Source organism: Perognathus longimembris, chromosome 10 (genome assembly GCF_023159225.1).
Source record: "Perognathus longimembris pacificus isolate PPM17 chromosome 10, ASM2315922v1, whole genome shotgun sequence".
NCBI classification, from domain to species: domain Eukaryota; kingdom Metazoa; phylum Chordata; class Mammalia; order Rodentia; family Heteromyidae; genus Perognathus; species Perognathus longimembris.
This window is the reverse complement of record NC_063170.1, coordinates 11,079,352-11,102,817: the sequence shown is the minus strand read 5'-3', so window position 1 is coordinate 11,102,817 and position 23,466 is coordinate 11,079,352.

Below are 23,466 nucleotides of genomic sequence, written 5' to 3'. Positions count from 1 at the left end.
GTTCGATTCCCCAGCACCACGTATACAGAAAACGGCCAGAAGTGGCTCAAGTGGTAGAGTGCTAGCCTTGAGCAAAAAGAAGCCAGGGACAGTGCTCAGGCCCTGAGTCCAAGGCCCAGGACTGGCCAAAAAAAAAAAAAAAAAAAAAAAGAATAACGACTGATAGGTAGCAGTACTTTGCCCATATTCAACAGTGCTTAACTTCGTGTCCTAGTGGGCTAGAGAGCCATGGGTCCCTACCATCTGTCTAAAAAGTGCCAGCCTCTATTCCTGATGTCTCTTGTTAAGATAACTTCATTTTCATGTTAGTCCATGGATTGTGAGTTTTAGCTTAAATGATTGATATATATATGTATATATGTGAAAATATATATTTATTTTTATTTTATTTTATTTTTTTGCCAGTCCAGTGCCTTGGACTCAGGGCCTGAGCACTGTCCCTGGCTTCTTTTTGCTCAAGGTTAGCACTCTGCCACTTGAGCCACAGTGCCACTTCTGGCCATTTTCTGTATACGTGGTGCTGGGGAATCGAACCCAGGGCTTCATGTATATGTGACAAGCACTCTTGCCACTAGGCCATATTCCCAGCCTGATTGGTATATTTTATCTTTTCTTTTTTTGAGAAAAGTTACATAAGTCAGGTAAAGTTACAGTTACATAAGTCAGGTAAAGAGTACATTTCTTTTTGGACAAGGTCACCCCTTCCCTCGCTCTCTCCCAGTTCATTTCTTCTTTTCTTACCTTGTCCCTTGGAGCAGTAGTTCTAGGGATTCAACTAATTCTTATTTTTACCATTGGGAGATAAGGGGAGATAGTCAATGAGTCATTTCTTCCATGTTTTCTTGCTGGTTCTACTGATGACCTGGGCTGCTCAGTACACACAGTAGAAGTAAGATTCGGGCTCAGGTTAACAGACCTGCTTACATCTTTGCTTACAGAGTTATGATCCCTTGACCAAAATTTTAAGGCAACATGAGGCATGGTTATTGCAAGTGGGTAACCTGAAATACTTTTATGGATAGATGGTGGTTTGTAAAAACTCAAGGTTCTTTCTATTATAATCAGTGCATAAAGGGATTTCTGTAACTTCACACCTTGAAAAGCCGGCTTCCCTATGATTCCTGGGCATGTACAAAATGATGCTAATTAAAACAAATGGGTTGTCCAATAAAGGGACAGTACATGATGGTGGAGCTGTCTGTGTGAGCTGGAGCCAGAGTCTTGTTTGAATTAGGAAGATGTCTGCTCAGCCAAGGCACCCCGTGGAGATGTGGAAGGCAAGAGCCTCCAGCAGTCCATACTGTCTTTATTGAGAGACATATTTATATCTTCCAGACTAGCAATTAATCACTCAGTGGGGTTTTGTAATGGGGGGGCAGTGAGGAGAGCCATGTGCTCACAGAGAATCTTTTTATGCTGCCAGGAACCACAAAAGCATGGGCACAATTAAAATGCTGATTTAATTTATTATATGAAGGCATGGAACAGGAATGTTTAAATGATGTTGACAGGGCCAAAATTTCTGAACCACCATTTTTTAAAAATAGAAAACAAATGCCAATCCCGTTAAATTAAATTATATTAATAACATGTTTCAGTAAGTTGGCTGGAAGCAAAATAAAGCTCTTGACATTAATTAAAATTTGAAGATGTTGTATCATTTGTTGTTAATGTGAGGCCTTTGTTAGGGGAAATACATTTCAAAATGATCTATTTATGAAAATTAAATGGAGAAAATTGCCTATTGAGCAATGTCGGTTAATAAGGCTGCCTTTCTTAGAAATGTGGATTCTTAAGTAACTCAAATGTTTTTATACTCTTAATAATGGTTTCTATTTCTGATCCTCTCAGAAACTGCCTTTGTTACTTGAATTTGGATATTTCCACACAGGATTCATTGCTTCGTCAAGGGGAGTCTAAACTCTAAAAACTAGGAAGGCTTTCATATATTTTTTGGGGGGTGGGGCAGGGAACATGTATTGGCAAAGAGTGTTAGATCAGAAATCGATACGGTCAGACTTCCTCCACCTGCCCCCAGAGGACCTCTGGGGCTCGTTGAACAGCTTTGAATGAGCTCTCCTCTGAAGGGCCTAGGTGCCCAGGAGAACGTGTCATGGGATGATGGGAGGGTTGTTTGGTGTCCTCCAACCCCCTCATACTGCAGCAAGGGCAGCTAGCAGAGCCCCCTCTGTGAGCATCACACATACAGAGAATTCCTGGTCAGAGGGGAAAGGGGCTTCCTTCCTTCCTTCCTTCCTTCCTTCCTTCCTTCCTTCCTTCCTTCCTCCCTCCCTCCCTTCCTCCCTTCCTCCTTTCCTTCCTTCCTTCCTTTCTAGAGCTTGAACTCAGGGCCTGAGCACTGTCCCTGAGCTTCTTTTTTTTTTTTTTTTTTTTTTTTGCCAGTCGTGGGCCTTGGACTCAGGGCCTGAGCACTGTCCCTGGCTTCTTCCCGCTCAAGGCTAGCACTCTGCCACTTGAGCCACAGCGCCGCTTCTGGCCGTTTTCTGTATATGTGGTGCTGGGGAATCGAACCTAGGGCCTCGTGTATCCGAGGCAGGCACTCTTGCCGCTAGGCTATATCCCCAGCCCCCCCTGAGCTTCTTTTGCTCAAGGCTAGCACTCTACCATTTGAGCCACAGTGCCACTTCTGGCTTTTTCTGTGTATGTGGTACTGAGCAACCAAGCCCAGGGACTCATGCATGCTGGGTAAGCACTCTACCACTAAGCCACATTCCCAGCCCCAAAGGGGTTTTCTTACCCAAGGTTAGGTCCTATTTTCTTTCAGTGCGGGCACCAAATACATTTGACTTGGGTTTTCAAAACTGCCATTGAACAAAACTTTGGGGTCTTGTTAATATACTGTGCACTTTGTGAGTGAAATGAAGAGCATGAGAGGTGCTGCCATGGGCCCTGGGGGGACGGGTGGGGTGTGGCGGTTCCGTCGAGGCTGGGGGAGCTCAGCAACCTGGGGTGGTCTCCATCATTCTGGAACTGGAGTATGACGGGAATGGAAGAAAGGCAATAGTTTGTTCAAGTGCCTTTCCCCCACTGGTTACAAGGAAAGCATCCTCAGGGAAGGCAATATTTATTTCATGAACATTTACATGGTACAAGATGGTGTTAGGGAAGTGTCCCTGTTTCTTTTTTTATGGAAAAAAATTCCTGACTTTGGCAATAAATAGTAATTAACCATGGTTGCTATTGGAATAGCTGTGTTTCTCGGCTTCCATCATTGCCCTACACCCAGTCACCGGTTCCTGTGGCGTCCACTCCCCAATATCTAACTGTTCTTCCATATCCCCATTTGCGTGGGCCACCGTTCGTCCCGTCTGCGAACACTGATCTGCCTATCTGCTCTGTTGGAGGACATGAACCAAACCTTACTTGACTCCACCACCTAGCATTATATAATTAATGTTAAGGAAGGCTTTCGCATCCGTCATGTAGCGAACGCAGCCGCCAGGCAGGGGTGTGAGCTTGGGTGTGAACTTCCTCCTTCCTCCTTCTGACATTTGACAATATGCGAAGACCCTTTTGGTTTTATAAATAAACTGCTAAGCGTGCATGCTCAGTTGGCATCTGGTGGATGAGGCCAGCCCTGCTGTAGAATATCCTACCATAAACAAAAAAACTGCAGCAAGGAATTATCTGGCTTGGGAGGTTGATGATTCTGTCTAAATTGGCTTTTCAGTATCTCTTTCTCTGGCACAAGTGGACAGCTGGCAGAGCTTTCTTCTCTAGATATGAGAGAGATTAAATGACCTATCCAAGTCTCCCTTGCTCAGGGTAGTCACAGAACAATGACTGGACCCCAGCCCTTGAGGCTCAATCTAGGTAAGAACAACCCTGCTAGTTTCTTAAGTGATTACTGTGACTTTTTAGTTATCTAGGCTGTTGCCCTAGAAACCCATTCATACTTGGAGCTGGGCACGAGTAGCTCATGTCTGAAACCCCAGCTACTCTGGAGACTGAGATTTGAGGGTTGCAGTTCAAAGCCAGCCAGGGAGAAATGTCCAAGAGACTCGTATGTTCAATTAACCAGCAAAAAGCCAGTGTGGCTCACACGGGAAAGCTCAAGGTCCTGGGGGCTCCAACCTCAGTACTGGGACACATACACCACATATACCCATACCCACACCAGTCCACAGTCTAACCACAAGCAGTAGTCCACAGAAAACATTTGTGCACATGTAGAAGTTAACTCTCATAGCATTTTTAAATCTTGCATGCAAAACTTGAAGTGTCTAGGCTTACGTATTCCCAAAGAGTAGATTTCTCTAGTGAAGTGAGTCCATCCATACATCCTGTTGGTACAGTTCTTTTTTTTTAATTTAATTAATTAATTTATTGATTTGCCAGTCCTGGTGCTTGGATTCAGGGCTTGAGCACTGTCCCTGGCTTCTTTTTGCTCAAGGCTAGCACTCTGCTACTTGAGCCACAGTGCCTCTTCTGGCCTTTTCTATATATGTGGTGCTGAAGAATCGAACCCAGGGCTTCATGTATATGAGGCAAGCGCTCTTGCCACTAGGCTATATTCCCAGCCCCTGTTGGTACAGTTCTAAAAGGCGAACAAAATTCATATTCTGGGGTTATTAAGACTGTTCTTAATGGTCTACCTGGGCACGGGTGGCTCACAGCTGTAATCCTAGCTACTCAGGAGGCTGAGATCTGAGAGTGGAGATTCAAAACCAGCCTGGGTAGATGAGCCGGAGAGACTCTTATTTCCAACTAACCACTAAAAAGCTGGAAGGGAAGCTGTAGCTCAAATGGTAGAGTGCTAGCCTAGCCTTGAAAAAAGAAAAACTAAAAAGCCCAGAGAGAGTGCCCACTATCTGCATAAACAAAAATGAAGCAACAACAACAACAAAAACCTGAGGGATCTGGGAATATGGCCTAGTGGTAGAGTGTTTGTCTCCTATGCATGAAGCCCTGGGTTCAATTCCTCAGCACCACATATATATAGAAAAAGCCAGAAGTGGCGCTGTGGTTCAAGTGGTAGGGTGCTAGCCTTGAGCAAAAAAAGAAGCCAGGGACAATGCTTCGGCCCTGAGTTCAAGCCCCAGGACTGAAAAAAACAACCCCAAAACAACAACAAAAACCTGAGGCCTGAAATACCCGAGTGAACTGTCAGATACTATGCCCACGTGTCTACTTTTTAATGCCGTATTTCCTTATGTTCCGGGGAATGCACAGATCATAGTGGCCTCAGATTATAGATTGGGAATCTAACGATCACAGGGCTGTGTGTAGATCACTGTCTATTGATTAGCCAGTATCTCTTTAGAAATAGCATTAGGTATGGAATAGGATGATGCAAGCAAGGGTAAACTTGACAAGTCATGGGGGAAATAACAGTTGATTCAAACAGAAGGGGCAGAGATATGTGATCTGCCAGAATGAGACCATTGTATAAGAGCCCGAGGGAGAAAGATATTTAAGACACACTGTTCTTGAGAGTTTATATAGTAGATAATATGTATGCATATATAAAAACGAACATGACAAGGCACAGCAAGGCCTAGCCAAATAAATGGTCATAGCAGGGAACACAGAAGGGAGAAATATTTTATACTGCTGAGGTCTGAGAAGGAATTAGCCATAATGCAAAAATACATTTAAGTTGGAAAATACAAGTCATGAGCCTTGGTTTAAAAGAATATTTCACAGTAAATTATAGTGTTGGTTATTTTTTTTTTTAAGCAACCAAAGCAATATAACTCTTGGCTGGTCTGAGTGCAGTGGTGTTTACAGTTAATCAGTCACAACCAGTTAGCTTTCTTTGTTCCTTCTTCTTTCCCATTGCTTCACTTGATAGCCTGAGAAAGAAGAAGAAAGCTTGTTTTACAATCTCTGTTCACAGGTTCTAGATATTCCTTAAGTGTCCTTACTGAAAGATTGTGTGTACTACTAAGTATTGACACATTACTAACTTCTGATCATTGCAGGTGTTGAATTGGTCTGGGTACTTGAGGGTTCTATCCCCGTCACGAGGTGATTATGAAATATTTCCTATACCGAAGTTCTTGAGGGAGAATTTTGAGTATTTAGAAGAATAAGGAACAGCTCTACCGCCATGCTCTGAATATCATCCTTGACGTTGCAGGTTTTCATCCTTGACTGCAGGATTGGGTTGGATGGCTGTTTGGGAACAGCTGCATTAAAATCATGGAAAGACAGTCTCAGAGGAAGGTTGGAAAATTATGAGCAGAGTAGACATAGTAGAAATTTAGACTTTTTTTCCTTCATAGAATGGAAGGCAGCATTTAAAAAATATCCTAGGGCTGGGAACGTGGCCTAGTGGAAGAATGCTTGCCTAGCATACATGAAGTCCTGGGTTCCATTTCTCAGCACCACATATACAGAAAAAGTTGGAAGCTAGCCTTGAGCAAAAGAAGCTCAGGAACAAGTCCCAGGACTGGCAAAAAAAAAAAAAAAAAATCTAGTGAGTGGTAGAAGTCACATCACTAATTGCAATTGTGCATTTGTCTTTAAAACCCCAAGAGGAAGGGTGGGCGAATGCAGTCATAACATCCCAGGTCCATAGGTGGACGAGGGGGCAGGCAATCTGAGGCGATGGGTGTGGGGAAGCTGGATAGAGAGTCCGGGAGAACGATGGGACGGGTGACAGCGGCCAAGACAGATGATCCTCATAACCGGACACGTGGAATTGAAATCCCTTTGCGCAACTACTTGAAGGTAATAAAACAATAAAATCCAAATGAAGTGAATGTCAGGTGGAATCATTCTGGACAACAACAAAAAAAATTCAAATTCATGGCTCTATCAGCAGTGGCTAAATATTTGCTGGACACTTGGCAAAGTCCAATTCTGTAAGAAAGGAAGAAACCCAAATGGAAAGAAACCCAATGAAAAGCTTCCCAATGCACATTGTGAAGACATTCTTCAAACCTCACATCCAGGGGAAAATGTATTACAGCCAAGGATATCAACACCCATGAAGGCTAGACTGACGCAGCTCAACTGTCCATAGATTCATGGTGCTTCATTTGAAAACGATAAAATTGAGCAATCTCAAATAGACCATTAAAAAAAAAAAACCATTCAGGCAACTTGGTGATTTCATACCCCAAATCTTATTAAAAAATCTTTCAATCCAGCTTGTTTAAAGTTTTGCAGTGAGCAGGAATGTTTGAACACATTATTCAAAAAAAGCGAAATTAAACAGACTTTGAGGTGACATTATTTTACACAGAGATATTATACAAATATTTTTTTAGCTCATAGGAAATGGCAGTTGAAAGGATTAATTTTAAGTTTCAGTCAAACATGTCTGAATTGTAAATAGTAGAAACTATGGTTTCCAGACCACTTGCTGTCTTTCCATTCGGCTTAAGGGAAGAACTCAGTACAACCCTTTAAGGAGGGCTGGCTGCTGTTAGGCAGGACTGTGAACTAGGCAAAGCTGCTCTGTCTGGTCCCAGACTGTTGCTTTTTATGTTTGGGGTTTGCCTTTGCATTTGATCTTAGCCCAAAGGCCCAGAAGTGATTGGGGTTTGCTTCTATTCAAACCTATTTTTAGAAAAGGACTAGGGAGGCTCATACCGAGTCAAGTGTGAGTACTTGGTGATCAGTACTTCCTAAACCACTGTTGGGGAAGGATGGTAACCTAGAAAGCCATTGGTGCACCAGGTGCCTTGGCTACTTGGTGTAGTGGGAGGTGGGCTGAGGGGGTCACCTGTGGAATTGGGCTCACGGGGTGCTGCACACAGTAAAGCTCATCACCGTGCAATAAGCACTAGGAATGAGAGGAAGATTTTTTTTTTTTAATCTAGGGCACTAGAAATAAGTGGAGATGAATATTCGATTCCAGGCAGGCAGAGTCTACTTTGATTGGATGAAGAAAACGAAAACAAATCTGGAGGAATTAGGAAAGGTGACTATCTTGGGTGGGTGGAAGAAAGGGATTGGTTTCTTCAGGGTTTCTCCTCTCAGCTGTCGCTTTTGGAATTGTCTTAGGAACAGCGTATTGTGAAGATCCTAGTCTTGAGAGTGGTACGAGCCTGGGAAATAATTATTCCATTCGTGTGGGAAATCGGCAAGCCTAACGCTTCATTTATTTAAACATTCTGCGGAAGCAATAATTTTGGAATTAGGTCCTTTGATTTCGTCAGTATTTGTTGCATGAAAATGTGCTCCATTTCCCTTCAGTAGAATCCTGGTGAAAGAATGATTTGCATGTGCTGAAACATCACCTTTTCATTGAACTTTTTTTTTTTTTTAAAGTTGTTTGCTTTTATACCTTTTAAGTAAGCCTTGTCCCGAGCCTGACTGTGGGGGGCTGGAGTTAGGATCCCACGTGCAGTTGTTGAGATAGGGCCTTGATGCATCTGAAGAATGTTTCAGAAAGCACGCCGTCATCTTCTGAGAAGGGCAGCGCCTCTGTGTCCTCCCTGCAGATGGCCTGGAAGGGAGCTGTGTATGCTCGAGGGCCTTCAGTGCTCCGGAGAGCGGCGGGCCCCGTACTCCTCCGCTTCCTTCACAAGACTCGCGTGTGTTTCGGGAGAAAGTTTCAGGGCCATTGCATTTACACAGTGGCAGTGGCCTAACGGGGGAAAAAGCCTTCAGCACCTTGAAAATTGTGTTTATTCTTTTTTTTTTTTTTTTTTTTTTTTTTTTGCCAGTCCTTGGCCTTGGACTCTGGGTCTGAACACTGTCCCTGGCGTCTTTTTGCTCAAGGCTAGCACTTTGCCACTTGAGCCACAGCGCCACTTCTGGCCGTTTTCTGTATATGTGGTGCTGGGGAATTGAACCCAGGGCCTCATGTATATGAGGCAAGCTGTCTCGCCACTAGGCCACATCCCCAGCCCAATTCTTGGGGTGACTTGTAATTTGTCCTGGCCTTACACGTGTCCCTGTTTGATGACAATGTCTGAAGACCAAAGGGTAAGCTCTACTTCCTTTTCTACCTTGGAAGAGGAAGTGTGTGTGTGTGTGTGTGTGTGTGTGTGTGTGTGTGTGTGTGTGATCACCACCAATGGCTCCAATTAATTAAAGACAGATGGTATTTGTTACATAAACTATACATGCATGACCTTGATGTGAGAAAGTGCACTTGAGTCTTTTATGGGTTTATTAATTGGCTTCCATGTGGGATTATAAATGTAGGCGGTGAGATAATTTGGGAATTTCTTTCTCACGATGAATTGGGATTTCAGGACTGTCATTTGCATGGGCAGACGGGGGAAGACAACTTTTTATACCTACCCTGACTTGAAGCATTAGCTCTGGTTTGGTGATAGCTCTTAGATAAAGTGCCAGCTGCTCTTCCTCATGGACACACACGTGTGTCTCTACAGCAATACAAGGTATTCCCCTCAAATATTCTGCATAGTCAAAATAAGCGCATGTAAGTCACAGTTGTTTTTAAAGCTATTGAAGTTTAAACTTTGGGTCTCATACTTGCTAGGCAATTATTTTATCATTTGAGCCATACTCCTGGTCCTTTTGCTTTTACCATTATTTTTGTTGGGCGTGGGCTTGAACTTGGGTCCTGGGCACTGTCCTTGAGCTTTTTCCACTGAAGGCTAGTGCTTTGCCACAACTCTACTTCTGGCTTTCTGGTGGTTCAATGGAGATAAGAGTCTCACAGACTTTCTTGTCTGGTCTGGCTTCCAATGATGTTCCTCAGATCTCAGTCTCCTCCTGAGTACCTAGGATTACAGGTATGGGCCACAAGTGCCCAGTTTACCTTATTTTTCAGCCTGCACTGGCCTTGAACCATAGCAGGAATTACAGATATGTGTCACCATACTTGACCAAATCAGGTTTTTGTGGTTTTTTTTTTTTGCAGTTTTGGGCAATATTGGCTGGCACTTTATCGTATGAGCAATGCTTACAGCCTTACTTTTGTTAATTATTTAAGAGAAGGAGTCTCACTTTTCTGCTTCAACAGGCCTTAAAAAATCCCATTCTCCAGATCCTATCCTGAATAGCTAGGCTTACAGGCATGAGCTACTAGCACCTGACAATCCCAAATCGCTTATGGTATGTGAGTAGAAATGATTCCAGGGAACCATAATAGGTTTTCTCTCAGGTCATGGGGATCATTCTGAGGTCATTTTTTTTCATCTGAGAAGAACTTTTCTCTCCAGGATGAACCTCACATAGTGTATCACACAATAACCACCCAAACTAACATTTTGTTTTTGTTCTAGTCCTGGGGTTTGAATTTAGGGCCTGGGTGCTGTCTCTGAGCTTTTTGGCTCAAGACTGGCACTCTACTGCTTGAGCCACAGCTCCACCTCCTGATTATTATTATTATTATTATCATTATTGTGGTTAATTGGAGATAAGCGTCTCACTGACTTTCCTTCTCTAGGCTGGCTTCAGCGATCCTCAGATCTCAGCCTCCTAAGTAGTCAGGATTACAGGTGTGAGCCCCACAATTTTTTTTTTTTTTTAGTATTTTAACACATTAGCATCGGAAGCAAGTTCATATTTAGTGAGTATAACTGCTTTTGAAGAAGGAAGGTAGATGTTCGGTCAATCGTGGACTTGGTGGCTTAAGGAATAAAGTTTGTTATTTGGCTTTAATGAGAGTAAAAGCTGAAAGAAACTTGTTAGAAAAATGTGTTTCAGTGAACCAGGTAGGCTTTGATTTAGCTAGAGGGGTTGTATTCTAAAGAAACAGGATGTTTCTGGGTGCTGGTGGCTCATGCCTGTCATCCTAGCTACTCAGGAAGATGAGATCTGAGGGTTGCAGTTTATAGCCAGCCCCGGCAGCAAAGTCCAAGAGACTCTTAACTCCACTTAAGTGCAACTGTGTGACTTGAGCTGTAGAGCCCAGCCTTGAGAAAAGAAGCCAGGTGAGAGAATGAGGCTCTGACTCAAGCCCCAGTACTGGCACACCACGGGTGTGTGTGCATGCACGCACACGTGCACACACACACACACACACAGACACAGAAATGGGATATTAAGCACTCACGTCAGAGTTCTTGAGATAAGTAGAAAGTCTACCAGAGATTCATAGTCAGAAAATTCTGCTCTTCCCCCATAGAGTTAATAATGGTAAACTTGAAATCTAACTCATAGTGAATGTCTTAGTGTCCATGGATTTTAGTTAAGAAATCAAAAATAAAAGAGAAGGAAGAATCCATTGAGGTATTAGATATGTATGAGGTGGTCTTTCTGGAGGGTTTAATGAGTATTTTTAAAGGAAATTGAAGGACTAGAGATGTATTTCATCTAATTATGTTTTCATTAAAGAATATTTAGCATACAAAAAAAATAAAGGAAATTGAAAGGATAATGCATGTCAGAACACGAAACCAGAAGGATGGAACGATGCCCCAATTTAATCACTAAATACGGTGCCATAATTTCAAATTTCCAAAAGTCTAAGAATGTATTAAAAATAAAAGCCGAAGTTCTACGGCCTCATATGGAAGGTTCATTCAAAGCAGTGGATTAAACAACAACAACAAAAAGAAGGCCCTTTGTAAAATATGGAAACCATCTTGAGTGAGCCAAATGCCAGACAAAATTATAATTGTAAAAAATGAGATGTCGGCTGTCATTATTACAGTGGCTGTGTTGTTTCCAATAACAATTTGGCGTTTTATTTAGTCTGTAACAATCTACAATTGAAATATAAAATAAAGATTTTTCTTTTCTTTCCCTCTGAAGTTGTGTGCCAAGCTAAGCAAAAGTGAGCACAACATCTGGGGGTGATTACAGCGAGCTTTCAGATGGGGTTGGGAGTAGAAAGTAAGCATGGGTTTTACCCACAGTCCGCAGCATTTACAAATGTAAAGAGAGGGAGCTACTGAGTTTTTGAAGAATGGGCTGCTGGAGAGGAAATGGAAGCCTAGAAGGGGCAGATGGCTGGTAATCACTTCCATACGGTGAAAGGCTACTCCAGGAAAGCACAGCACAACTCAACAAACTGACCCTGAGCTTCCTTGGTTGGGTGCTTCTTTATTGGAGAAATCTCTTTGTTTGGTCTTCTTTTCCTTCCTTCCTTCCTTCCTTCCTTCCTTCCTTCCTTCCTTCCTTCCTTCCTTCCTTCCTTCCTTCCTTCCTTCCTTCCTTCCTTCCTCCCTCCCTTCCTCCCTCCCTTCCTTTCTTCCTCTCTCTCTCTCTCTCTTTCTTTCCTTCCTTCCTTCTTTCTTCTTCTGTTGTAGGGCTTGAACTCAGGGCCCTGAGCTCTTTTGCTCAAGGCTCTACCACTTTGAGCCACCCTGTGTCTGGTTTCTGCCCTTGTCTTTCTCGTTAGCCTCAGCTGACTAAGCTAGAGCACAGGTGAGTCCCGCAGAGGGGGGGTTGGGAATTGGCATGGCTTCCTGTGAGTGAGTGGACTCCTCGTGGGGCCAGTGGGCCCTGGGCCACAGTCACCCACGCCTTCCACCTCACATTCTTACTGGATTTGGGGTTCATGGAGTCTCTGTGCGTGAATGCTGGGGATTTGATGCCAGACTGGATTGAAATCCTGCCACAGTTGTAAGCTCTGGGAATTACTGAAGCTTTTCATGCCTATGTTCCTTCATCTGTAAAAATGAATGATAAAGCTAGGCCCTGGGGGCTTCATGCCTGCAATCCCAGCTCAGAGGCTCTGCATTTTCTTGATTATAGACCAATCGATAAGCTTACCTTTTCAATAACGCTCTCCCCACTCCCCTTTCTTTTGTTTATTTATTATTATTTTTTTTGGCCAGTCCTGGGCCTTGGACTCAGGGTCTGAGCACTGTCCCTGGCTTCTTCCCGCTCAAGGCTAGCACTCTGCCACTTGAGCCACAGCGCTGCTTCTGGCCGTTTTCTGTATATGTGGTGCTGGGGAATCGAACCTAGGGCCTCGTGTATCCGAGGCAGGCACTCTTGCCACTAGGCTATATCCCCAGCCCCACCACTCCCCTTTCTTGGTGACCCTTTCTCTATCACCTCAGCAACTACCCCAGGCCCTTTTTGTGTTGGTTATTTTTGAGTTTGGCTTTATGTCTGGGCTGGCTTGCGACAACGACCCTCTTTGTGCTGTGCTTCTCTTTGTACCCCACTGAGCCCAGGGTAGCTTGGGATGCCGGGTGTGTGCCACTGCATGCAGCTGCCACAACTTTGACGCCAGGCTTGTCTTTGAACTGCTCTCCATCCATACCAGCTGGGATTACCGGCATGTACCAGCTATCAAAGCATTTCCGAAGCACGTTTCCTGGAAGAGTGTTCATGAGTCCAGTGATCTCCGTGCCTTCTAGTCGAACACGTACATTTGGTCGCACGTACAGAGGTCCCGTCGCTGTGGCTTCCCCCTGATTCCCTTCGCGGCTGGTGGCGGCTCAGTGGCTTGCTTCCTCCTGCGTCCCCAAGCCCGGCCTCAGTGCTGCGGTCTCCACACGCGGAGGCCTTCTTCTTCTTTTCTTTCTTTCCAAGTCTTCCTCCAGCTTGATAGTTATCCGGGGTGGAGACAGTGCTGAAGAACACACTGTCTCCCTTGAAATCGAGGGAGGTTGAGCCGAACATTCAGAGGAGGGCTTAGACTTTGCATAGGGCCTTCTTGCAGGGTAATGACACTTACAAGATGGGAGTCCTACCACCTTGTTTTTTCCAAGTGTAATGCTAGTCACTGAGTGCGGGCAGTAGGAAGCTTGTCACCTGGAGAGGAGCAACTCAAAGTGGCACTCTAGACCAACGACAGAAAACCACAAACCGTACAGTCATTTCTTTTGAGTTTTGGTCATGTCACTGTTACGGTTCACTTGATGTCCTGCATGACTCTTGATGAAATCTAAGGAGATTTGGTTTTTTTTTTAGAAGATAGTTTTCACTGAATTGGAAGAACCCAGGATCTTTAATCCATAAATGAACAATTAATACATTATTTAAGTACAGTCAAAAAGAAAACACACTGAAAGAGTGTTTCTTTTTTCAGGGCCCTTGAAGGAACATGGTGCCAACCTTAGAATTAAAGATCCTTCCTCATTTGCCCTCGTAAGAATCATGCCGGGGGGAGCAGAGTACCAGACAGTGACATGGGCACTCTTGGCCTGAAGGACACGACGTGAGCCCTTGAAGGTCATGGGGGAAAGCCAGTCCGGCCTGAACAGCCTCAGACACTGCAGAAAAACTGCCTGTATGTGTGGAGGTACTGGTGGTGGGATCAAGATATGCCAGTGTAGGGTTATTATTATTACGTTTCTGTGTGAGTTCTAGAGAAAGCTATACAAACACTCCTCACTCTATTCAATTGTCACACGATTGAGATTTTTCTAAATCTGTGATCATTAAAACAAAAGATCACACCAGACACATTTTTTTTTCATGTAATATCACATAATCCTTGGTTCTAAGTACATTGGTATCTTACGGTTATGTAGCAGACGCCTTTTGTTTTCTTCTTCTTGTCTATGTATTTTTTCCTCCCCTGAATTACCACTAGGATGCTAATTCCAAGAACAGATGCTTAAGAATAGTGCTTGGAACGTTAGGTGTTCAATTGGTTTTTCTGACAGTACTAAGTTTGAACTCAGGGCCCTGAACTTCCTAAGGCGGGCACTTTCCCTCTTGAACCAGGTGCCCAACACTTTTTGCTTTAATCTATTTTTTAGAGAGGAGCTGCACTTTTTACTTACTTTGTGGTTATCAGTATGCTTAGGTTTTGTGTCTTTTCTTGAGTTATTTCGGGTCTTTTTGTTTGTTTATCCTAAAGGTCATCCATTTCATCTGAAGGTTTGATTTTAGGACAATATAATGTTAATTGTTGTATATTTATTGTGTTTTCTGTATTTGTGAGCATGGCCTTGGTTTTCAGTTTTAAAGTGTTTATTTGGGTTTTACCTCTCATTTACTTAGTTACACAAACCAGAGGTGTTTTTGTTGGTGTCCTGACGTGGCCATTTGTTTTCTCAAGCATATGCTTTTAAAAAAAATAAAATTTCACTTTTATCTAGAGCGATAAAAGAAACTTTATTGCGAGTCATTTTATTTTTATGTCTAGCCTTTACAATTACATGCTTATTTCATTTCTTGCCATGCTGATTTTTTTATACAAAATTAATTTAGAGCAACTTCCTCTGAGTATCAACTTTGGTGTTTTGATATGTGGTATTGTCACTGTAATTCATCTCCTTTGAAACTCTATTTATTTGTGAAGAAATGCAAACATACACCAAAGCAGAGAGAACAAATGATAAAGATGTCCTCATTTTCCCCTTCCAACTTCAACAAACACGGTCAGTCCTGGTTATGCATCCCTTCCCCTGGGTCTTCTGGATTATTTTAAAGCCAAAGCAGTTATATTATTTTATCTGTAAGCACTTCTATTTGCATTTCTAACAGATTTGGACTCTCTGCCTGCCAAGTAGTTTGAGATTACAGGCACCAGCCACCATGCTTGGCCCCTCTTTATGTTGTTGGTAAGAAATAGGGGCATGCATTTATTGTGTAAAATGCCCCGGCTGTGTATTTGGCGAGCTGTTTTCCAGTAGAGGGTTTTCTTTTTTTTTTTTTTTAACACATTCTGCCATCCCTGTATCTTCTAGGAACTGGTGGTTACAATTCTGCCATGTCTGATGTGTGGCACTGCAGTGTGTGGTACTGCAGGGTCTGATGTGGTATTGTGCTTGATTGCTAGGCCCCCTCGGTGCTCTATGTCTCCCCATCAGTCTTACCTGGTAGTTTTAGTAGCTATCCATAGTCATTTTCTGGACGCCTTTATTTCATTAGGGGTGGCAGACACTGGGTTTCCCTCTTATCATTTCTTTATATCAGCTACATGTTGGCATCAACTCTGCAAACCCTGGAATAGATCTCATAGAGATGGACGGGAAGAGTTCTGGAGTATTGATTTTATTATTTTCTTTTTTCAGAAGAAGGAGTTGAGGCTTGAGAACTGGCCATTCTAAAGCTAGTATTACAAGTGCAAATTGAAAAAAACAAACAAACACGAGATAGGGTCTTGTTGTATAACCCAAGCTGCCCTTGACCTCATGACCCTCCCATTTTAGCCTCACAAGTATTGGGATTACAGGAGTGTGGTATAATGCCTGACTCACTGGCATAAGTTTTAGTATATCATATTTCAATGCATTATGGTTATCTTTTCATGTTTTTCTATCTTCAACCAGTGTGAAAGTGTTTGTGATGGCACCTAAGTCTTTTAATGAGGCTTTGGTAGCCTCTGGTATATTGTTATTTCCTTGTATAACTACAATTCCAGGCTCATTGTATTTCATATCTGCCCTATATATGGGCTCTTCCATCCCTCCAGAAAGTTCTGGTTCTTATTTGTGACAAACATGAATTGTGTCTTTTTTCTAAATAGTGTATAACTTTATTACTGAGTGTTGAGTTATTCAGGAGCGTGCTTTCAGATTTCTTAGTGGGTCTATGTTTTGTTTCCACATTCAAAGCCATTTTCTTTATTTTGTTGCCCTGTGGTGAAAATGTGGCCATATGATTTTCTTTATGGCTTATTGGATTAATTATAATGTTTGGGAATTTGGACAGAATTCTATGGAGTTATTAAATCCATTCTTAAATTTTATTCATGAGCACTACTTATTTTTGTTTACTTGTTCTATAGCTCTTTAAGAGTGCTACATTTAAAAACAACTACTATATCGGGAGAAGGAAAGGAGGGGTGACATTGGCCAAGAAGCATTGTACTTATAACCTGACTTATTGAATTATAACTCCTTTGTACAACTGCTTAATAATAACATAAAAAAGCCCTAACCACTCTAGTGTCTTGCCAATACATTTTTATTGTTTATTATTATTTTTTCTTTTTGGACACAGGGTCTTGGTTGTAGCCCTGGCTAACCTCCAATTCTTGACTCTCCTGCCTTAGCCTTTTGAGTGCTGGGATTACATATTTGAGCTTGTTTATTTTGAAAGGATATTAGTTGGTCTATAACATTAGCATCTGCGAAGTGATTCTAATTATTCTCACCTATAAGGTAGCTTGTTTGAAATGTTGAGATCAAGCTTTCTTTTTTTTTATACTGGTCCTGGGACTTGAAGTCAGGGCCCTGTGGTCCTATGTGGCCTTTTCACTAAGGCTGGTGCTTTACCACTTGAGCCACAGCTCCGCCCTCTTCTCTTCTTAAGGATTAGACTTTATCGAGGGCACACAGAGGTTTTTGCTTTTGTTAGAAAAGCATTTGAGGTGTGTTGATAGTTCCTGGAGGAGTTGAAGGTATGATGTTTTTGGCATTGAATTGCTGGTCAGAATTTGCAAGAATTTTAACCGCAGAGTGAAATGCCAATTGTCGAGTGAATATACGAGGAATTATTAGAGTGATCGATTAAATTGTTATCAGTCCTATGTATTTTCTTCCTCTGGTGGGCTAGAGGGTTGAACTCAGGGATTCTTGCTTGGTAGGCTGGTGCTGTACCAAGGAGCCATGCCCCCCGCCTTGTTTTCTGCTGGCTATTTTTGAGGGAGGGTCTCACTTCCTGCCTAGGTGCACACCGGAGCCGTAACCTGCCTACTTTAGGCTTCCCTAGCCTGGCCGGACCTATGTGCCACTGCAGCTAGTGTCTCTAGAATGGAGACCACAGAATTTCACAGGCTCCCTGCCCCCACACTGGCCTTGGCCCTACAATCCCCCTTCTCTCAGCCTCCCAGGTAGCTAGGATTACAGGTGTGAGTCATAGGCGCCCCGCTCCACGTTCTCTTCTAATGCTGCTCCTTGACACAGAGCTGTTGTAGGAAATGAGTGCGGTGAGAACGCCTGCGGCCCTGCCTTCTCCTTCCCCGGAACGCTACGAATGCCAACGCTGGGTACCGAGGAGGCTCAGGGAAGGCCCGGCCCACCTGTGCCAAGATGGGATTTGTGACGGGCGACACTGGTGTGTCATTTGCACACCTTGATTGCGGGCTAGTGCCGACCGCCTGCCTCCTGGGCACCTCCCTCAGTTGCAGCGGTTTTCCATCTCACGCAGTTCTGATGTCATTACTGAAAAGCTGGGCTTCAAACCCAGGGAGAGGCCTGTCTGCCTCGCCCAGCCGCAGCAGAGCCGGGCCAGTCGCGTCCGGGCTTCCTTGCGTAGCTCTAATGAAAGGAAGTCAAGTTGGAGTGGCGTCGAGTCAGGACATTCAGATGACCGTTCAGTTGCTCTCCAAGAGAGGACCGGCATCCAGATGTTTTTCTTTGGGTAGGATATTGAGTACGTGCTACAAGAGATGATCTGTTTTGAAACTCTCTTTCTAAGAAACGAACCCTAAAATCATTTGTTTTCTTGGAAACTGTATACTCCATTTCTTTCTTTCTTCTGCAAATCAGGCTGACTCTTGATTTTGAAATAGATCCAGGTTCCAGTTATTTCCCATCTCCCTGACTATCCAAGCTTCCTCCTCCTCCTCCTCTTCCCCCTCCTCCCCCTCCTCCCCCTCCTCCTCCTCCCCCTCCTCCCCCCTCCTCCTCCCCCTCCTCCCTCCCCCCTCCTCCCATTCCTCCTATTGCTCCTCCTCCCCTCCTCTTCCCCTCCTCCTCCTCCTCCTCTTCCTCCTCCTCCTCCTCCTCCTCTTCCTCCTCCTCCTCCTTCTATTCCTCCTCCTCCTTCTCCTCCCCCTCCTCCTCCTCTTCCTCCTCCTCCTCCTCCTATTCCTCCTCCTCCTCCTCCTATTCCTCTTCTCCTCCCCCTCCTCCTCCCCCCCTCCTCCTCCCCCTCCTCCTCCTCCTCCCCCTCCTCCTCCTCCTCCTCCTCCTCCCCCTCCTCATTATCATCATCACCACCACCATCATCATCTCAAGTCTATACTCCACAAATGAGTGAGAACATACGATATTTAGCTTTTTGAGCTTGGATGGTCCCCAGTTCCATCCATTTTCCTGCAAATGATATAATTTCTTCTTTATGGCGGAATATACTCCATGATGTGTTTGTGTACACCATATTTTCTTTATCCATTTAGCCAATTTTATCTCAACTAATTCTTCAGTTTGGCCGTTGTGAACAGAACTTTTGCTGGTCCTGGGGCTTGAACTCAGGGCCTGGTTGCTAGCCTTGAGCCTCTTTGTGCTCAAGGCTAGCTCTCTACCACTTGAGCCACAGTGCCACTTCTGGCTTTTTCTGTGATTAATTGGAGATAAGAGTCTCACAGACTTTCCTGCCCGGGCTGGCTTTGAACCATGGCCTCCTGAGTAGCTAGGATTACAGGCATGAGCCACTGGCACTTAGCAAGGTCTATTTTGTGTATACTGATTTATACTCCTTCAGATAATATATCCAAGAGTGGCATGGCAGGGTCCTAAGCCAGATCTGTTTTTAGTTTAAGGTGTTTTTTTTTTTGTTTTTTTGTTTTTTGGTGCCAGTCCTAGGGCTTGAACTCAGGGCCTGGGCTCTGTCCCTGAGCTTTTTGGCTCAAGGCTAGTACCCTACCACTTGAGCCACAGCTCCACTTGTGGTTCTCTGGTGGTTAATTGATGGTAAAGAGTCTCTTGGATTTTCCTGCCTGGCCTGGTTTTGAACCCAAATCCTCAGATCTCGGCCTCCTGAGTAGCTAGGATGACAGGCGTGAGCTGTTGGCATCTGGCTTCTTTTTCAGATTTTAAATGAAAGATAACCTTTTTTTTTAATTTGAGAAGAATAATTTTTTAAGATAGTAGATCTTATAGCCTTTGGGATTCAAGGAAGTCTTAGTCAAAAACCGGAAAAGCTGGGTAGCGCCCACTGGTGGCACGGTAGGTGGGCTCTAAGAAGGCGCATCGTGGAGGTGACCAGGCCCCGTCCTAGGAGGCCGTAGGTCTTGTGAGCAGGCTGAGTGAGAGGGTCAGTCCAGCACGAGAGAGAAGGGAAACAGACGCTCCCTCCTGACAGAGTCATGGCCAGGTCATCTCTCAGAGACGACTGTGTGCTGTGGTCATCTTGACAAACCAAATCTAACCCGGAAAGTCATCCTGAGAAAAGAAAAGTACAGGTTTACCATCTATAGACAACGGAGAGAAAAATACGAGAGTGAAAAACCACCCTCTAGAAAAGAGTGGCTTTTCTTCGGTGGGTAGCAGACATTGAAAAAACTTAGCCTCTACCAAGCACCTCGAGTGAAGAGGTGCTGATGTCTAAGTGTTCCCCGTAATTGTGACGGTGCTGAGGATACTTTTCAAAAGAAAGAATAAAAATTAAGCTGTAGAACGGAATGGAGTTGCCCATCTGTTGCTAAGTGGGTGACTAGTGTTTGTATTTTATTTTGTTGGTCCTGGGGCTTGAACTCAGGGCTCCTTGTTAAGTAGACACTCGAGACACACTGCAGCTCTTATTTGCTTTAGTTATTATTATTATTTCAGGTGGAGGCTTCTATTTTTGCGTTGGCTTGCTTTGGACCATGTTCCTCATACTTACACTCCTGGGAACATGGATGCATGCCTCTTCTTAGCTTAATTTATCGAGATGGAATCTAAGCAACTTTTTGCTTGGATTGGCCTGGGGCAGTAATTCTCCTCATCTCTAGCTCACCAGTAGCTGGGATTACAGGCACAGACTACCATGCCCACCCTAGTGTTTGCCCTCTGTACGATGACTTGATGGAATTCACACGTTATCATTTGTCACAAGGTAACAAGAATCGTAAAGTAATCATTCCCCCCTCACACCTGCTGGGGCGCAGTTCATGGTAATAGTCTCTGCATTGCGGACGTATGATCATGCCAGTCTAAAAGGAGAGGATGGACGTGGTATCATACAGTTGTCTTTTGGATTAGAAAAGCAGTGAATCTTCAGGCGGCTTGAAAATTGATTTGTCTTTAGTGTTTAGAAATCTTTTTTGCCTAGTTCTAGACATGTGAAAAGTGAATTTTTTTTTCTGCAAATGTAGCATGTTAGGCCTTTCAAGATTTTCTATTTTGGTTCTGAATAGATATGGGCAAGAAATGCAATACGGCGTGATTAATGGTAGACTCTTGCTCAGGACCACCTTTTTGTTGGCATAGGCAAACAATATGAATGTAGCCTAGGCAGTCATTTTTAACTTGAACTTGATCATGGTCATTTTTATTTTTGGGCATTCTGGTCTCATGTTTTAATTTCCCCCCTCTTCTCCCTCCCTCCGCTCCCCCTCCAGGGCTTGGCAGGACACTCTGTCTGGAATTGCTGACTTAACAACTTCCTCTGCTGTGATTATGAAATTCTAATCTTTCCCCTCACGAGAGAACTCTCTGTGAATTCTAAGTCCATATGCTACATATCCCCATCTCGCCTCTGAAGTAAGTTCCAGACACGTGACAGATGTGGTCAAACTATTTACAGCAACTGTCCACAGGAGCGTTCGTTCTAAGCGACTGGGGACCCGGCCTTGATTCACAGGGAAGTTTCTGTTTGACTTGACTGTCATAAACAATGAGATCACAAACGTAAATACTCCACATCTGGCTGTCTGGATCTTAACTTGCAGGGGATATTTCAGGAAAGAAAAAAGCCACGTGGATCATTGGGCATCTTAGTGGCCACTTAATTACAGTGGTGTGTGTGTGTGCGTGCACACACACACACACACACACATACTCCCATCCACATGTGCATGTGTGCCTGACATCCTGGCACTTGAACTCATGGCCTGGGTGCTGTTACTTCGCGTTTTGTGCTTATGGCTAATGGTCTACCACTTGAGCCACAGCTGCACTTCTGACTTCCTGTTTAATAGTTAATTGGAGATAAGAGTCTCACAGACGTTCCTTACCCGGGCTAGCTTTGAACTCTGATGCTCAGATCTCAGCTTCCTGAGGAGCCACGCTCACAGGCGTGAGCCACCAGTGCCTGGATTTTTTTTTTTCCTTTTTGAGAGGTAAATATTAAATTGGTAGGCTGATCCTTGGAATGGCTTTCACTCTGGAGATGCGTGAGCTCAGGGTAGGCAAATGCGTGAGTCTAGATATTTCAGATTCATTCAGAGTACTTTGGGGAGAAGCAAACATGTAATTACTGTGTTTATAGATGGCAGTTCTGCCTTGCTGAAAGAAAAGTTAACTGGATATAATTTTTAGGATATAATAATTTTAGGATATAATTGTCTTCCTACACCTTTACCTCCCTTTGTTCACCCCAAGCACTCTTAACACTTAAGCCACAGCCCAAGCCCTTTTGTTTGTATTTGTTTTTCAGGTTGTCTCACTAACTTTGCTCCATCTGACCTTGAATTAAAGATCCTTCTGCCTTCATCTCCTGGGTACCTGGGATTAAAACCGTGTTTTCCTTAGATGCCATTTGATTAAAAACGAAATAAAGGAGCTTGCCCACATCTGGAACTATTGGATACCCAATTTCCTAACAAATTTTTGATACAGAAATGCCAAGTTGATTATCCCCTTATGTTCTAACCGAACATTCACATAGTTGCACCTAGTGGTAACCATGAGCCATATATAATATAATTCAGTTAAAGGTAAAAAGAGAAAAATCAAAGCTTGTCCAAATAACAGGCCTGCTATGTGGTAAAACATATACATTTTCCTTGCAATATGTTTGCATTAGGGATAATCTATATTTGTTGATTCTTTAGCATACTATTTGCACTTCAAATGCTTTTTCCCTTCTTACAATGCATAGTAATAAAAGGTAATATTATATTTGAGGGTGTGTTGGCAAGGGGAAATGGTGGAGTTAATCCAATAACTTGGAGCTCCTTGGAGAAAAGGCAGTATAGAAACACAAGGTATCATTAGCGCTGCTCTCACTGTGTGGGGCTAGAAACCCCGTCTGCCCTTTGTCAAAGCTGCCCATTTACGAGGAATGCAGAATCGTCATAGCAGGAGTTGAAAGAGATTCATATTTTGAAAAATGCTCACAGCTTGCTAGCAGGGTAAAAGTTGTTTTTTTTTTTTTTCCTCTTAAAGGACTTGGCTTAGTTAGAGTTCTTATGATGGCTCTTCATGTTGGAAGAAGTTACAGCCTGAAAGTGAGATTCTTAGCAGATGGGGTATCAGTGGTCAGACTGGAGACAGAATTCTTTCCATGAAAATTTGTAAGGTGTTGATACTGGGACTTCTGGTGCAGACATACCTCAGGATGTGCAGAAAGATGTACGGTGTCCCGTGGAATTAGAGCCTCTGGGGACAGGAGTGGCCCTTCTGAATGCTGGCTTAGGAGGTGTCTGTACTGGGAGGTGGTGGTTCCTCTCTGAAGTGCCACTGGTCTCTTCTCCATTCAGATCTTGGCTACTCACAATATGGTTTAAAACAACAACAAAGGCATTAGCCAGGCACTGGTGCTCACGCCTGTAATCCTAGCTACTCAGGAGGTGGAGACCTGAGTTCAGAGCCAGCCTGGGAAAGAAATCATGAGACTGTCACCACCTCCACTGTGGCTCAAGTGGTCGAGTGCCAGCCTTGAGTGAAAAAGCTAAGGGACAAGAGCCCAGGCCTTGAGTTCAAGCCCCAGTACAAACATATACACATACACAGGCCCTGTACTAACACACACACACACACACACACACACACACACACACACACACACATTAACTTCTTCAACTTTCATGTTTTTCATCTATAAACTGAGGGTAAAATCACAGCAAAG